Raw genomic sequence first — 15679 nt, 5'->3', positions numbered from 1 at the left:
TGGATGACATCACCATATGCAAATCCATCTGCTGCATGCCTTCCCCCGGGAATGCTTGCACTAGTTGTTGCATTTGGTTTGTTGTTTGGGGATGCTTCAGTATTAGGCAGCCTTCTGCCCTACCATGTTCATCTGAAAATATGTGTTCTCCCTGCAGTTGTTGTCCCCAGATGAGAGTTCCCTTGTGCTGCCTCAGTTGAATCTCCTTTACTTGACAGAGATGTGCCTGAGCAGCGGCCCTCCCCAGCCCTATCCAAAATCATACTTATTTTGCATAGGAGATACCATTTTCATGAAGATTGTTCTCCCAGGGTGAGGTTCATTCATTGCATTCTGGGTATGCTGACCCCTGTGATTTCCCCAAATGTGGGAAACTCGACTGCATTATATGTGGTAGTGGGGGACTGTGTTTGTTCTTTCCTCTGGTCAGCTCTGGTAAAAGTCAGATTTATTTGTCTCAGATCTTCCTCTAGCCTTGTTCTTCTTTCGAGAGTTTCCTTGTGCTGCCTCGGTTGGATCTCCTTCACTTGACAGGGGGGTGCCCGAGCAGCGACCCTCCCCAGCTCTATCCCAAATCTTACTTACCTGCCAGGTGAGATACTATGATCATGATGGTGCTTCTCCCAGGGCAAGGCTCACCCATTGCACTCTGGGTGTGCTGCTCCTGTGATTTCCCCAAATGTGGGAAACTTGACTGCATAATTTGTGTTTCCCCTGGTCGGCTCTCGTATAATTCAGATCTCTGTCTCAGGTCTCTCTCCAGCCTAGTTTGCTGTCTGTTTCCACTTCTCTTTTCTTGAGCCGCTCCCTTCTATGCCCTTGCGCACTATCCTGACTTCTCCCGTCTGCTTACTTTGTGCCTTCCAACGCACAATGCAAACTACAGGTAGTGCTGCAGGGCCCACGCCCTTTTACTTGCCTTACAGAGCAGCTCTGGAGCTGTTACAGTGCCCAGCTGCTGCAAGAAATCAGCTTGAATGCTTCAGGGGCTGGGGCATAGCCAACATGAGCCCCACACCGAAGGAGGGTGGAGGTGTTTAATGCGAACTAGGGGTCATCCAAGCGCCGCAAAAGGCCGCCATGCCCTGCACGCCCCTTTTCTCTTTTCATATGCAGACGAGGGTTGAAGCCAACTTTGACCCACTGCTTGGATGACATCACCATATGCAAATCCATCTGCTGCAGGCCTTCCCCCAGGAATGCTTGCACTAGTTGTTGCATTTGGTTTGTTGTTTGGGGGTGCTTCAGTATTAGGCAGCCTTCTGCCCTACCATGTTCATCTGAAAATATGTGTTCTCCCTGCAGTTGTTGTCCCCAGATGAGAGTTCCCTTGTGCTGCCTCAGTTGAATCTCCTTTACTTGACAGAGATGTGCCTGAGCAGCGGCCCTCCCCAGCCCTATCCCAAATCATACTTATTTTGCATAGGAGATACCATGGTCATGAAGATTGTTCTCCCAGGGTGAGGTTAATACATTGCATTCTGGGTATGCTGACTCCTATGATTTCCCCAAATGTGGGAAACTCGACTGCATTATTTGTGGTAGTGGGGGACTGTGTTTGTTCTTTCCTCTGGTCAGCTCTGGTAAAAGTCAGATTTATTTGTCTCAGATCTTCCTCTAGCCTTGTTCTTCTTTCGAGAGTTTCCTTGTGCTGCCTCGGTTGGATCTCCTTCACTTGACAGGGGGGTGCCCGAGCAGCGACCCTCCCCAGCTCTATCCCAAATCTTACTTACCTGCCAGGTGAGATACTATGATCATGAAGGTGCTTCTCCCAGGGCAAGGCTCACCCATTGCACTCTGGGTGTGCTGCTCCTGCGATTTCCCCAAATGTGGGAAACTTGACTGCATAATTTGTGTTTCCCCTGGTCGGCTCTCGTATAATTCAGATCTCTTTGTCTCAGGTCTCTCTCCAGCCTAGTTTGCTGTCTGTTTCCACTTCTCTTTTCTTGAGCCGCTCCCTTCTATGCCCTTGCGCACTATCCTGACTTCTCCCGTCTGCTTACTTTGTGCCTTCCAACGCACAATGCAAACTACAGGTAGTGCTGCAGGGCCCACGCCCTTTTACTTGCCTTACAGAGCAGCTCTGGAGCTGTTACAGTGCCCAGCTGCTGCAAGAAATCAGCTTGAATGCTTCAGGGGCTGGGGCATAGCCAACATGAGCCCCACACCGAAGGAGGGTGGAGGTGTTTAATGCGAACTAGGGGTCATCCAAGCGCCGCAAAAGGCCGCCATGCCCTGCACGCCCCTTTTCTCTTTTCATATGCAGACGAGGGTTGAAGCCAACTTTGACCCACTGCTTGGATGACATCACCATATGCAAATCCATCTGCTGCAGGCCTTCCCCCAGGAATGCTTGCACTAGTTGTTGCATTTGGTTTGTTGTTTGGGGGTGCTTCAGTATTACGCAGCCTTCTGCCCTACCATGTTCATCTGAAAATATGTGTTCTCCCTGCAGTTGTTGTCCCCAGATGAGAGTTCCCTTGTGCTGCCTCAGTTGAATCTCCTTTACTTGACAGAGATGTGCCTGAGCAGCGGCCCTCCCCAGCCCTATCCCAAATCATACTTATTTTGCATAGGAGATACCATGGTCATGAAGATTGTTCTCCCAGGGTGAGGTTAATACATTGCATACTGGGTATGCTGACTCCTATGATTTCCCCAAATGTGGGAAACTCGACTGCATTATTTGTGGTAGTGGGGGACTGTGTTTGTTCTTTCCTCTGGTCAGCTCTGGTAAAAGTCAGATTTATTTGTCTCAGATCTTCCTCTAGCCTTGTTCTTCTTTCGAGAGTTTCCTTGTGCTGCCTCGGTTGGATCTCCTTCACTTGACAGGGGGGTGCCCGAGCAGTGACCCTCCCCAGCTCTATCCCAAATCTTACTTACCTGCCAGGTGAGATACTATGATCATGAAGGTGCTTCTCCCAGGGCAAGGCTAAACCATTGCATTCTGGGTGTGCTGCTCCTGCGATTTCCCCAAATGTGGGAAACTTGACTGCATAATTTGTGTTTCCCCTGGTCGGCTCTCGTATAATTCAGATCTCTTTGTCTCAGGTCTCTCTCCAGCCTAGTTTGCTGTCTGTTTCCACTTCTCTTTTCTTGAGCCGCTCCCTTCTATGCCCTTGCGCACTATCCTGACTTCTCCCGTCTGCTTAATTTGTGCCTTCCAACGCACAATGCGAACTACAGGTAGTGCTGCAGGGCCCACACCCTTTTACTTGCCTTACAGAGCAGCTCTGGAGCTGTTACAGTGCCCAGCTGCTGCAAGAAATCAGCTTGAATGCTTCAGGGAATGGGGCATAGCCAACATGAGCCCCACACCGAAGGAGGGTGGAGGAGTTTAATGCGAACTAGGGGTCATCCAAGCGCCGCAAAAGGCTGCCATGCCCTGTACGCCCCTTTTCTCTTTTCATATGCAGACGAGGGTTGAAGCCAACTTTGACCCATTGCTTGGATGACATCACCATATGCAAATCCATCTGCTGCAGGCCTTCCCCCAGGAATGCTTGCACTAGTTGTTGCATTTGGTTTGTTGTTTGGGGGTGCTTCAATATTATGTAGCCTTCTGCCCTCCCATGTTCATCTGAAAATATGTGTTCTCCCTGCAGTTGTTGTCCCCAGATGAGAGTTCCCTTGTGCTGCCTCAGTTGAATCTCCTTTACTTGACAGAGATGTGCCTGAGCAGCGGCCCTCCCCAGCCCTATCCCAAATCATACTTATTTTGCATAGGAGATACCATGGTCATGAAGATTGTTCTCCCAGGGTGAGGTTCATTCATTGCATTCTGGGTATGCTGACCCATATGATTTCCCCAAATGTGGGAAACTCGACTGCATTATTTGTGGTGGTGGGGGACTGTGTTTGTTCTTTCCACTAGTCAGCTCTGGTAAAAGTCAGATTTATTTGTCTCAGATCTTGCTCTAGCCTTGTTCTTCTTTCGAGAGTTTCCTTGTGCTGCCTCAGTTGGATCTCCTTCACTTGACAGGGGGGTGCCCGAGCAGTGACCCTCCCCAGCTCTAGCCCAACTCCTACTTACCTGCCAGGTGAGATACTATGATCATGAAGGTGCTTCTTCCAGGGCAAGGCTCACCCATTGCAGTCTGGGTGTGCTGCTCCTGCGATTTCCCCAAATGTGGGACACTTGACTGCATAATTTGTGTTTCCTCTGGTCAGCTCTCGTATAATTCAGATCTCTTTGTATCAGGTCTCTCTCCAGCCTAGTTTGCTGTCTGTTTCCACTTCTCTTTTCTTGAGCCGTTCCCTTCTATGCCCTTGCGCATTATCCTGACTTCTCCCGTCTGCTTAATTTGTGCCTTCCAACGCACAATGCAAACTACAGGTAGTGCTGCAGGGCCCACACCCTTTTACTTGCCTTACAGAGCAGCTCTGGAGCTGTTACAGTGCCCAGCTGCTGCAAGAAATCAGCTTCAGGGGCTGGGGCATAGCCAACATGAGCCCCACACCGAAGGAGGGTGGAGCTGTTTAATGCGAACTAGGGGTCATCCAAGCGCCGCAAAAGGCCGCCATGCCCTGCATACCCCTTTTCTCTTTTCATATGCAGACGAGTGTTTAAGCCAACTTTGACCCACTGCTTGGATGACATCACCATATGCAAATACATCTGCTGCAGGGCCTTCCCCCAGGAATGCTTACACTAGTTGTTGCATTTGGTTTGTTGTTTGGGGGTGCTTCAGTATTAGGCGGCCTTCTGCCCTCCCATGTTCATCTGAAAATATGTGTTCTCCCTGCAGTTGTTGTCCCCAGATGAGAATACCCTTGTGCTGCCTCAGTTGAATCTCCTACTCTTGACAGAGATGTGCCTGAGCAGCGGCCCTCCCCAGCCCTATCCCAAATCATACTTATTTTGCATAGGAGATACCATGGTCATGAAGATTGTTCTCCCAGGGTGAGGTTCATTCATTGCATTCTGGGTATGCTGACCCCTATGATTTCCCCAAATGTGGGAAACTCGACTGCATTATTTGTGGTAGTGGGGGACTGTGTTTGTGCTTTCCTCTGGTCAGCTCTGGTAAAAGTTAGATTTCTTTGTCTCAGATCTTCCTCTAGCCTTGTTCTTCTTTCGAGAGTTCCCTTGTGCTGTCTCAGTTGGATCTCCTTCACTTGACAGGGGGGTGCCCGAGCAGCGACCCTCCCCAGCTCTAGCCCAACTCCTGCTTACCTGCCAGGTGAGATACTATGATCATGAAGTTGCTTCTCCCAGGGCAAGGCTCACCCATTGCACTCTGGGTGTGCTGCCCATACGATTTCCCCAAATGTGGGAAACTTGACTGCATAATTTGTGTTTCCCCTGGTCGGCTCTCATATAATTCAGATCTCTTTGTCTCAGGTCTCTCTCCAGCCTAGTTTGCTGTCTGTTTCCACTTCTTTTTTTCTTGAGCCCCTCCCTTCAATACCCTTGTGCACTAACCTGAATTCTCCTCCCGTCTGCTTACTTTGTGCCTTACAATGCACAATGCAAACTACAGGTAGTGCTGCAGGTCCCACACCCTTTTATTTGCCTTACAGAGCAGCTCTGGAGCTGTTACAGTGCCCAACTGCTGCAAGAAATCAGCTTGAATGCTTCAGGGGCTGGGGCATAGCCAACATGAGCCCCACACCGAAGGAGGGTGGAGGTGTTTAATGCGAACTAGGGGTCATCCAATTGCCGCAAAAGGCCGCCATGCCCTGCACGCCCCTTTTCTCTTTTCATATGCAGACGAGGGTTGAAGCCAACTTTGACCCACTGCTTGGATGACATCACCATATGCAAATCAATCTGCTGCAGGCCTTCCCCCAGGAATGCTTGCACTAGTTGTTGCATTTGGTTTGTTGTTTGGGGGTGCTTCAGTATTAGGCAGCCTTCTGCCCTCCCATGTTCATCTGAAAATATGTGTTCTCTCTGCAGTTGTTGTCCCCAGATGAGAGTTCCCTTGTGCTGCCTCAGTTGAATCTCCTTTACTTGACAGAGATGTGCCTGAGCAGCGGCCCTCCCCAGCCCTATCCCAAATCATACTTATTTTGCATAGGAGATACCATGGTCATGAAGATTGTTCTCCCAGGGTGAGGTTCATTCATTGCATTCTGGGTATGCTGACCCCTGTGATTTCCCCAAATGTGGGAAACTCGACTGCATTATTTGTGGTAGTGGGGGACTGTGTTTGTGCTTTCTTCTGGTCAGCTCTTGTAAAAGTCAGATTTCTTTGTATCAGATCTTCCTCTAGCCTTGTTCTTCTTCGAGAGTTCCCTTGTGCTGCCTCAGTTGGATCTCCTTCACTTGACAGGGGGGTGCCCGAGCAGCGACCCTCCCCAGCTCTAGCCCAACTCCTACTTACCTGCCAGGTGAGATACTATTAAGTTGATTTTCGAAAGAAAACAATACTGTCAATATACTATTAAAACAAATTTAAATGGTAAAAGTTATTGTACTTTAAGTAAAAATAAAAGAGCTAAAATATCAATCCCAGTTTTGGATTACTTTAATTAACAAAAAAAATGCATATAGCAGAGGATAGTTTCAATCTGCCTACCTCTGGGTTATGGGCCCAGCATGCTTCCATTGCAGTACTCTGCTGCACATGTAAGTGCAAGAGATCCTGAAGCACTCACTCATCATGGGAAAGTACCAATGTGTTTCTTCGTTGGTTGATCTAAGAAACATCTTACAAAAACTCTCCAGATTATTGACTTTCTAAAGTTTTTCTAGGAAACGTTCTAGATGAATGCTTATTAGCCTTTGTCAGTATGCACTTTTGCAAAGTGTCTCTGTTGCGCAATCAGTTAGTGTGTTTGGCTACTAACCAAAAGGTTGATGGTTCAATCCCACCCAGGGATGTAATTGACCTTGTGATCAGGTTTTGGTGATCTTTAAGTAGACAAGTCAAAATTTCAAACCCCCTCTTATGATGTAGGGTACCTGGCCTTCTCTGATGTAACCAGAGTTAGATTTGATTAAGTGATTTTATAAAAAACAGCTAGGAAGCACAATTTAGCAGTGGGTTGCAGAGAAAAAAATATATGCTGGCAGAAAAATCCAATTGAGTGATTAAACAGCTCTTCATTTTCTGGCTTTATTTTTATGCTAACAAATTTGTTCTCTGAAAAGTGTCCACAAAGCCAAGTCTCTGATGAACACCTTTGTAGGGATGGTTTTTCACCTATTACTAAATTAAACTTGCTTCATTGGAAAGGCAGCAAGATGCATCCTCATTTCAATGTCTACTGAAATAATACGGGTTGACACCAGGAAACATTAACGCCAATGCATCCTTGCTGCTTTCTCATGTGGAAGTCTGTTTAATGTGAAAACAAGGTGATATCTAAGTAGCACACAGGTAAGGAATTAAAAAAATCTTTATTTAAGGGTGAAGATGTTTCTCACAAAATTGTTGCCCCAATGCATCATTGAAATTCAAGCTGGAAAGATGATTTTAATATATCACTTGTACATTTTGTATTGCTCTTCTGGTGACAATGTAGTTTGTTTTTGTCAATTACCATTTTAATAATAGGGTAAAGAAAATTAAGTGGATTTTTGAAAGAAAACAATACTGTCAATATACTATTAAAACAAATTAAGATGGTAAAAGTTATTGTACTTTAAGTAAAAATAAAAGAGCTAAAATATCAATCCCAGTTTTGGATTACTTTAATTAAAAAAAAATGCATATAGCAGAGGATAGTATCAATCTGCCTACCTCTGGGTTATGGGCCCAGCATGCTTCCATTGCAGTACTCTGCTGCACATGTAAGTGCAAGAGATCCTAAAGCACTCACTCATCATGGGAAAGTACCAATGTGTTTCTTCGTTGGTTGATGGAAGAAACATCTTAAAAAAACTCTCCAGATTATTGACTTTTTAAAGTTTTTCTAGGAACCGTTTTAGATGAATGATTATTAGCCTTTGTCAGTATAGACTTTCGCAAAGTGTCTCTGTGGCGCAATCAGTTAGTGTGTACAGCTATTAACCAAAAGGTTGGTGGTTCAATCCCACCCAGGGACGTAATTGACCTTGTTATCAGATTTTGGTGATCTTTAAGTAGACAAGTCAAAATTTCAAACCCCCTGTTATGGTGTAGGGTACCTGGCCTTCTCTGATGTAATCAGAGTTAGATTTGATTCAGTGATTTTATAAAAACAGCTAGGAAGCACAATTTAGCAGTGGGTTGCAGAGAAAAAGAAATATGCTGGCAAAAAAATCCAATTGAGTGATTAAACAGCTCTTCATTTTCTGGCTTTATTTTTATGCTAACAAATTTGTTCTCTGAAAAGTGTCCACAAAGCCAAGTCTCTGATTAACACCTTTGTAAGGATGGTTTTTCACCTATTACTAAATTAAACTTGCTTCATTGGGAAGGCAGCAAGATGCATCCTCATTTCAATGTCTACTGAAATAATACAGGTTGACACCAGGAAACATTAACGCCACTGCATCCTTGCTGCTTTCTCATGTGGAAGTCTGTTTAATGTGAAAACAAGGTGATATCTAATTAGCACACAGGTAAGGAATTAAGAAATTCTTTATTTAAGGGTGAAAATGTTTCTCACAAAATCGTTGCCCCAATGCATCATTGAAATTCAAGCTGGAAAGATGATTTTAATATATCACTTGTACATTTTGTATTGCTCTTCTGGTGACAATGTAGTTTGTTTTTGTCAATTACCATTTTAATAATAGGGTAAAGAAAATTAAGTGGATTTTTAAAAGAAAATAATACTTTCAATATACTATTAAAACAAATTAAAATGGTAAAAGTTATTGTACTTTAATGAAAAATAAAAGAGCAAAAATATCAATCCCAGTTTTGGATTACTTTAATTAACAAAAAAAAATGCATATAGCAGAGGATAGTTTTAATCTGCCTACCTCTGGGTTATGGGCCCAGCATGCTTCCATTGCAGTACTCTGCTGCACATGTAAGTGCAAGAGATCCTGAAGCACTCACTCATCATGGGAAAGTACCAATGTGTTTCTTCGTTGGTTGATGGAAGAAACATCTTACAAAAACTCTCCAGATTATTGACTTTTTAAAGTTTTTCTAGGAAACGTTTTAGATGAATGCTTATTAGCCTTTGTCAGTACGTACTTTTGCATAGTGTCTCTGTGGCGCAATCAGTTAGTGTGTACAGTTATTAACCAAAAGGTTGGTGGTTTAATCCCACCCAGGGACGTAATTGACCTTGTTATCAGATTTTGGTGATCTTTAAGTAGACAAGTCAAAATTTCAAACCCCCTGTTATGGTGTAGGGTACCTGGCCTTCTCTGATGTAATCAGAGTTAGATTTGATTCAGTGATTTTATAAAAACAGCTAGGAAGCACAATTTAGCAGTGGGTTGCAGAGAAAAAAAATATGCTGGCAGAAAAATCCAATTGAGTGATTAAACAGCTCATTTTCTGGCTTTATTTTTATGCTAACAAATTTGTTCTCTGAAAAGTGTCCACAAAGCCAAGTCTCTGATGAACACCTTTGTAAGGATGGTTTTTCACCTATTACTAAATTAAACTTGCTTCATTGGAAAGGCAGCAAGATGCATCCTCATTTCAATGTCTACTGAAATAATACAGGTTGACACCAGGAAACATTAACGCCACTGCATCCTTGCTGCTTTCTCATGTAGAAGTCTGTTTAATGTGAAAACAAGGTGATATCTAATTAGCACACAGGTAAGCAATTAAGAAAATCTTTATTTAAGGGTGAAGATGTTTCTCACAAAATCGTTGCCCCAATGCATCATTGAAATTCAAGCTGGAAAGATGATTTAATATATCACTTGTACATTTTGTATTGCTCTTCTGGTGACAATGTAGTTTGTTTTTGTCAATTACCCTTTTAATAATAGGGTAAAGAAAATTAAGTGGATTTTTTAAAGAAAACTATACTGTCAATATACTATTAAAACAAATCAAAATGGTAAAAGTTATTGTACTTTAAGTAAAAATAAAAGAGCAAAAATATCAATCCCAGTTTTGATTACTTAAATTAACAAAAAAAAATGCATATAGCAAAGGATAGTTTCAATCTGCCTACCTCTGGGTTATGGGCCCAGCATGCTTCCATTGCAGTACTCTGCTGCACATGTAAGTGCAAGAGATCCTGAAGCACTCACTCATCATGGGAAAGTACCAATGTGTTTCTTCGTTGGTTGATGGAAGAAACATCTTACAAAAACTCTCCAGATTATTGACTTTTTAAAGTTTTTCTAGGAAACGTTCTAGATGTATGCTTATTAGCCTTTGTCAGTATGGACTTTTTGCAAAGTGTCTCTGTGGCGCAATCGGTTAGTGTGTCCGGCTACTAACCAAAAGGTTGGTGGTTCAATCCCACCCAGGGACGTAATTGACCTTGTTATCAGATTTTGGTGATATTTAAGTAGACAAGTCAAAATTTCAAACCCCCTGTTCTGGTGTAGGGTACCTGGCCTTCTCTGATGTAATCAGAGTTAGATTTGATTCAGTGATTTTATAAAAACAGCTAGGAAGCACAATTTAGCAGTGGGTTGCAGAGAAAAAGAAATATGCTGGCAAAAAAATCCAATTGAGTGATTAAACAGCTCTTCATTTTCTGGCTTTACTTTTATGCTAACAAAGTTGTTCTCTGAAAAGTGTCCACAAAGCCAAGCCTCTGATTAACACCTTTGTAGGGATGGTTTTTCACCTATTACTAAATTAAACTTGCTTCATTGGAAAGGCAGCAAGAAACACTAGACTAATTGGAGGTGCGCCCTAAAGCAAATTACAATGTTAGGATTATGGGGTTCGGAAAGACCTCTAGTGTATACTGTCACGATCCGGGTATCTGGACGCCATAACTTACCTTTCAGATGCCTCCTAAGGCTGGCTCAGCGCTCCAGGACCGGATCCCATCTGTTATTCTGATGTCCCCATTCCTGCCTCCTCTCCTGTCACTCTGAGACGCTGTCACAGCGGCGCCTTGTTACATCTTGAATGGCATCTCCCGCGGCCTCCGCCGCCGTCCCTGAGTTTCTGCATGCAGGATGTCAGAGTTGCGCTTATGTCAGCCGCGGCCTCCGCTGTTGCCCGCGTGGTTCAAATGTGCACTCATCAGTCTGGCGTCTCCTGTTTACTTTGGCCGGCGCCGCCATTGCTGTTAAAGTTCCCACATGGATTATCAAACCAATCTTCCCTCCAAGTGTCTGCATGGGCGCAGCCATGTTGGATTCTGTCACCTGTTCATTTCCACCAATCCGCTGTTTCCATTGTAATCTGCAAAATTGCCTAGCCAATCCCTTCCTTGCTGCAGGTATAAGTATTCTGTGCCTGAGCAAGGAAGGCGTCAGTGATTTGGTTGTCAAACCTAGTTCCAGTTTGTCTCTCTCCCGTGGTTGTTTTCCAGGTTCCAGTTACCATCTCCAAACCTCCACTAAAGAGACCCGCTCTAGTCTACCACCTGCGGTGCAGCCCGACTCTCCAGTCCTCTGGGACTCATCTGTTTCCAGTTACAGATTTACCTGCTTCCAGCAGAGATCAGCTCTTCTTAAAGTGCCGGTATCATTTCCGCAGATTACCACTCACCACCGGCACTATTATTTCACCGCTCTCAAACTCCATATATCAATCATATTTCATCGCTCTCAAGCTTCATTTATTATTTGGCTGGTTCCATCCAGCAATCCACTCCGTGCTTACATCAGTCTGGTTTCAGCCAGTACCCACAGCAGCCATTTTATCCACAGCAGCCCAGCTTTTCCTGGAACACCAGCTAGTATGATCCTGGGCTATCTCCATTGCTACAGTCGGGCCTGGTAAGGACTTTCCAACTAGAAGATAATAAGAACTGTCTCATACTACCAGAGCCCTGTGGTCCTTGCCCTCCTGTAGTACTCAGGAACTGTATTATTTCTCTGCTGATTTTATGTTTCTCTTTTATTACTGCTGTGATGCATGGAGTTTGTCAAAATAAACATCATTGACTTTTATCCTGGTTGTCGTGGGCACGCCTTCGGGCAATTCTTCTACATTTAACTTACATGTCCAGGGGTCTGATACAACCTCCCAGGTTCCACTACACCTCAGCCCCTACAACTGAGGCTGCCTCCAGTCAGCTCAGGCCCTCAGTTGTGACATATACACTGTATATACATTTTAAGATAGGAAGGTACAAATTACATATTCACATTGCATCTATGGGCTGGATTCAAATGTCCCTTTCCTCCCTCAATCGTGCCCGTCAGCAGCTATTCTATTCTATATAAGGAGCCACGCGTCGCCGCCATTTTCACTTGTGCATTGGAGATGATAGGGAGAGGACGTGCAGCGTTTTCTCAGTTTCTGTGTTCAGTGTGCTGCAAATATCTGTGCTCAGTGTGCTTGCAAATATCTGTGCTCAGTGTGCTGAAAATATCTACGTTCTCTGCCTGAAAAATGCTCCATATCTGTGCTGCATTGTATTATATAGTATGAGGACAGGGCAGAATTTTGCTGACCACCAGTATATAATATATAGCAGTACGGTACAGTAGGCCACTGTTCTACCTACCTCTGTGTCGTCAAGTATACTATCCATCCATACCTGTGGTGTATTTTAGTAGTTGTGCGCACTATATATAGTAGGAGGACAGTGCAAAATTTTGCTGGCCACCAGACTTCTACTTAAGTCCAATGGTGTAGGATGTGCAAAGCTGTTTGGCTGTGCATTTATTGATCTAAGCATGCATTTTTATCAAAGCGTGATAAAATTGACACATAACGCAGCGTTCAATCAGCGTTAATTTATCTTCAGCTGATATCGATTGTGAATTGACGTTTCTTCTCTTCTTGTCACCTACAGGTAATTACAATTGACTACAACCACCAATCTATTCTGCTGCACTATATCTATATATGCAAAGCTAATTCTGCTGGGTAATTACAATGGACTACAACCACCAATCTATTCTGCTGCACTATATCTATATATGCAAAGCTAATTCTGCTGGGTAATGCAAATTGAAACATTATTGCATAGTATGTGATTTTGAAGTACTTTTTTAAAGTTTTGAATGATATAGACCCAGTTTAATCTTTGTGGAATGCCTGGTTGTTGTTTTTAAGGTAATTTATTGCCTGGCATTTGAGGGGGTGGGGTGTGGTTACAGATTTCAATTATTGGTTTCACTTGTAATAGTCTTCTACTAAAGTCCAATGGTGTAGGCTGTGCAAAGCCATTTGGCTGTGCATTTATTGATCTAAGCGTGCATTTTTATAAAAGCGTGATAAAATTGACACATAACAGCAGTGTTCAATTAGCGTTCAATCGAAGTGAAAAAGAAGGAAAACAGAAGCACACCAATCTAACAAAACAAAGAAAACTGAAGAACTAATAACAAATGTGAGTCACTTACTCCTCAGATCACTCACCTCCTGATTGTTGCATCTGATTACATAGCACAGAACTACCTTACTTGGACATTTCATAAACCATCCATTTCACCTACAAATGCCTGTATCTGTATTATTGTAATTTTGTTTTTTAAGCACAGCTGCACCAATGCAATTTTACCTGCAAACACTTAAAACATCTAACATAATTACCATTGCTTCTTAAACCTCTCACAATCCTTTCATTTCTTACACTCCAAATACATTTCTGCACCCACTTTATCTACGCTTTTGACTCATTTCATACTAAATCTACACCCCTTGAGCCTACACTGCTTTTCTCACCTGCATTTCTACAATTCTTCTGCTCGGATTCCCTTACAGTCTCCTCTCCTACTTCCACTTTCCCTCAACCTATTTACCTACTTAACACTATGTGAATGCTTTCTTATACTCCCCACATCACTCAGTGTCTACCTAATAATGTATCTTTATCCTTCCCCCCCCCCTAGTCTCCTCCACCTCCTCTGTCTCCCCTCCATCCCTCTGTTTCCTTCCCCCACCTTTCCTGTTACCCCACTTTCATTCACCTCTGCCCCATGGTCCTGCTACCCCACAACTCAGCCCTGCTCCCTCTCTCCCTTCCCTGTCACCTCCCCACACCCCCATCCACATCACACTGACCTCCCTCCCTGCCCACCTCCTGCAGTTTCCCCTCCTATCTCAGGCACCCGTACCATCACTACTCTCTCATCCCTGCCCTCAAAGTTAATCCCACCTCATCGCTACAGCAACCCTGAAAATCTAATTCACATCTCTCCCACAAACTCATACCCCCTATCCTGTGCCCTCTGGAATGCCAGATCCGTTTGTAACAAACTGGTCCCCACTCATGACCTTTTAATTTCCAACTCCCTACACCTACTAGCCATTACTGAAACTTGGATTACGCCCTCTGACACTACTTCTGCTGCTGCTCTCTCTGCTGGGGGCCTTACATTCACACACACCCCCCAACCTGGGGGTCGCCATGGGGGTGGTGTTGGGGTCCTTTTACCTTCTAGTTACTCCTACCAACTCATACCACCAGAACCATCCCTTATATTATCTACATTTGAGGTCCACTCCATATGTCTCTTCCAACCAGTCCATCTTAGAGTAGCTGTCATTTACCGCCCCCCTGGCACTGCTTCCAAATTCATCGACAACTTTGCTTCCTGGCTTCCTCACTTCCTCTCTTCTGACATTCCCACCATTATCCTAGGCGATTTCAACATCCCTATTGACATCCCCACACAATCCCCTGCCTCTAAACTCCTTAACCTCACCTCTTCACTTGGTCTCTCCCAGTGGACCTCCTCACCCTCCCATGTGAATGGGAGCTCACTGGATCTGGTCTTCACTCACCGCTGTGATATTTCTGATTTTTCCAACTCCCCATTTCCCCTCTCTGACCACCACCTGCTCTCCTTCAACCTATCTCTCTCGACTTCCCCATCTCAACCTCCTAAGGCTACCATCACTAAGCGTAACATTGAAGCTATTGACACCACATTCCTTTCCTCCCTGTTTGACTCACTTCTCTCTCCTATTCTCTCTCTCTCTCTCATGCCCTGAACAAGCCACTTCCACATACAATGCTTCCCTTACTTCTGCTCTTGACTCTGTTGCTCCACCAACCACTGTTCACCCTCGCAAATTAACACCTCAACCCTGGCACACCAAATGCACCAGATATCTGCAAAAATGCTCACGTACTGCTGAGCGACACTGGAGGAAATCACGCTCTAAGGCAGACTTCCTCCATTTCAAACTTATGCTCTCATCCTTCAGTGCTGCCCTTTCTCTTGCTAAACAGTCATACTTCAAGAACCTCATCTCCTCCCAGTCTTCCAACCCCCGGCGCCTCTTTGCCACTCTCAACTCACTCCTCTGCCCACCTCCACCTCGTCTCCCTTCCTCACTCTCTGCTCTTGACTTTGCCACTTACTTCACATCCAAAATTGACTCCATACGTCAGGACATCACATCACACCAGACTATCAGTAACCAGCCTTCTCCCATCCCTTACCAACCCTCCCCATCCCTCGCACCAACTCTGTCATCTTTCTCCCATGCATCTGGAGAGGAAGTCATGGCCCTCATTCGTTCCTGTCCCCTCACCACCTCCCCACTTGACCCTATCCCCTCCCGCCTCCTCTGCCACATCTCTTCTTCTGCTTGTTCCCATCTTTCCCACCTTCTCAATCTCTCCCTCTCATCAGGCACTGTCCCCTCTGCCTTCAAGCACGCTCTCATCTCTCCTATTCTTAAAAAACCTACCCTTGATCCAAACACTCTCTCCAACTACCGACCCATCTCTCTTC

General features: G+C 44.6%; 11 non-coding genes and 1 pseudogene across 11 annotated transcripts; all 12 read left to right on the top strand.

Annotated features, from left to right (window-relative positions):
* The first annotated feature begins 261 nt into the window (after positions 1 to 261).
* On the top strand, positions 262 to 425 carry LOC134951561 (U1 spliceosomal RNA). Its single transcript, XR_010184279.1, has one exon. It is a non-coding gene; the product is annotated as a U1 spliceosomal RNA (small nuclear RNA).
* A 152-nt stretch (positions 426 to 577) lies between these two features.
* Positions 578 to 740, top strand: LOC134952364 (U1 spliceosomal RNA). The gene has a single exon (XR_010184906.1). It is a non-coding gene; the product is annotated as a U1 spliceosomal RNA (small nuclear RNA).
* Positions 741 to 1409: 669 nt separating this feature from the next.
* Positions 1410 to 1573, top strand: LOC134951035 (U1 spliceosomal RNA). The gene has a single exon (XR_010183847.1). It is a non-coding gene; the product is annotated as a U1 spliceosomal RNA (small nuclear RNA).
* A 152-nt stretch (positions 1574 to 1725) lies between these two features.
* On the top strand, positions 1726 to 1888 carry LOC134951963 (U1 spliceosomal RNA). The gene has a single exon (XR_010184597.1). It is a non-coding gene; the product is annotated as a U1 spliceosomal RNA (small nuclear RNA).
* Positions 1889 to 2559: 671 nt separating this feature from the next.
* On the top strand, positions 2560 to 2723 carry LOC134951548 (U1 spliceosomal RNA). Its single transcript, XR_010184268.1, has one exon. It is a non-coding gene; the product is annotated as a U1 spliceosomal RNA (small nuclear RNA).
* A 152-nt stretch (positions 2724 to 2875) lies between these two features.
* LOC134952761 (U1 spliceosomal RNA) lies at positions 2876 to 3038 on the top strand. The gene has a single exon (XR_010185193.1). It is a non-coding gene; the product is annotated as a U1 spliceosomal RNA (small nuclear RNA).
* A 671-nt stretch (positions 3039 to 3709) lies between these two features.
* LOC134951824 (U1 spliceosomal RNA) lies at positions 3710 to 3873 on the top strand. The gene has a single exon (XR_010184492.1). It is a non-coding gene; the product is annotated as a U1 spliceosomal RNA (small nuclear RNA).
* Positions 3874 to 4025: 152 nt separating this feature from the next.
* On the top strand, positions 4026 to 4188 carry LOC134952694 (U1 spliceosomal RNA). Its single transcript, XR_010185161.1, has one exon. It is a non-coding gene; the product is annotated as a U1 spliceosomal RNA (small nuclear RNA).
* A 664-nt stretch (positions 4189 to 4852) lies between these two features.
* On the top strand, positions 4853 to 5016 carry LOC134950407 (U1 spliceosomal RNA). Its single transcript, XR_010183331.1, has one exon. It is a non-coding gene; the product is annotated as a U1 spliceosomal RNA (small nuclear RNA).
* Positions 5017 to 5168: 152 nt separating this feature from the next.
* LOC134953398 (U1 spliceosomal RNA) lies at positions 5169 to 5310 on the top strand (annotated as a pseudogene).
* A 696-nt stretch (positions 5311 to 6006) lies between these two features.
* LOC134950452 (U1 spliceosomal RNA) lies at positions 6007 to 6170 on the top strand. The gene has a single exon (XR_010183369.1). It is a non-coding gene; the product is annotated as a U1 spliceosomal RNA (small nuclear RNA).
* A 4085-nt stretch (positions 6171 to 10255) lies between these two features.
* Positions 10256 to 10329, top strand: TRNAS-ACU (transfer RNA serine (anticodon ACU)). Its single transcript has one exon. It is a non-coding gene; the product is annotated as a tRNA-Ser (tRNA).
* Positions 10330 to 15679: the final 5350 nt, after the last annotated feature.

This window comes from Pseudophryne corroboree, chromosome 8, assembly GCF_028390025.1.
Source record: "Pseudophryne corroboree isolate aPseCor3 chromosome 8, aPseCor3.hap2, whole genome shotgun sequence".
Classification (NCBI taxonomy): Eukaryota; Metazoa; Chordata; class Amphibia; order Anura; family Myobatrachidae; genus Pseudophryne; species Pseudophryne corroboree.
This window is presented reverse-complemented; position numbering and strand designations above follow the sequence as displayed.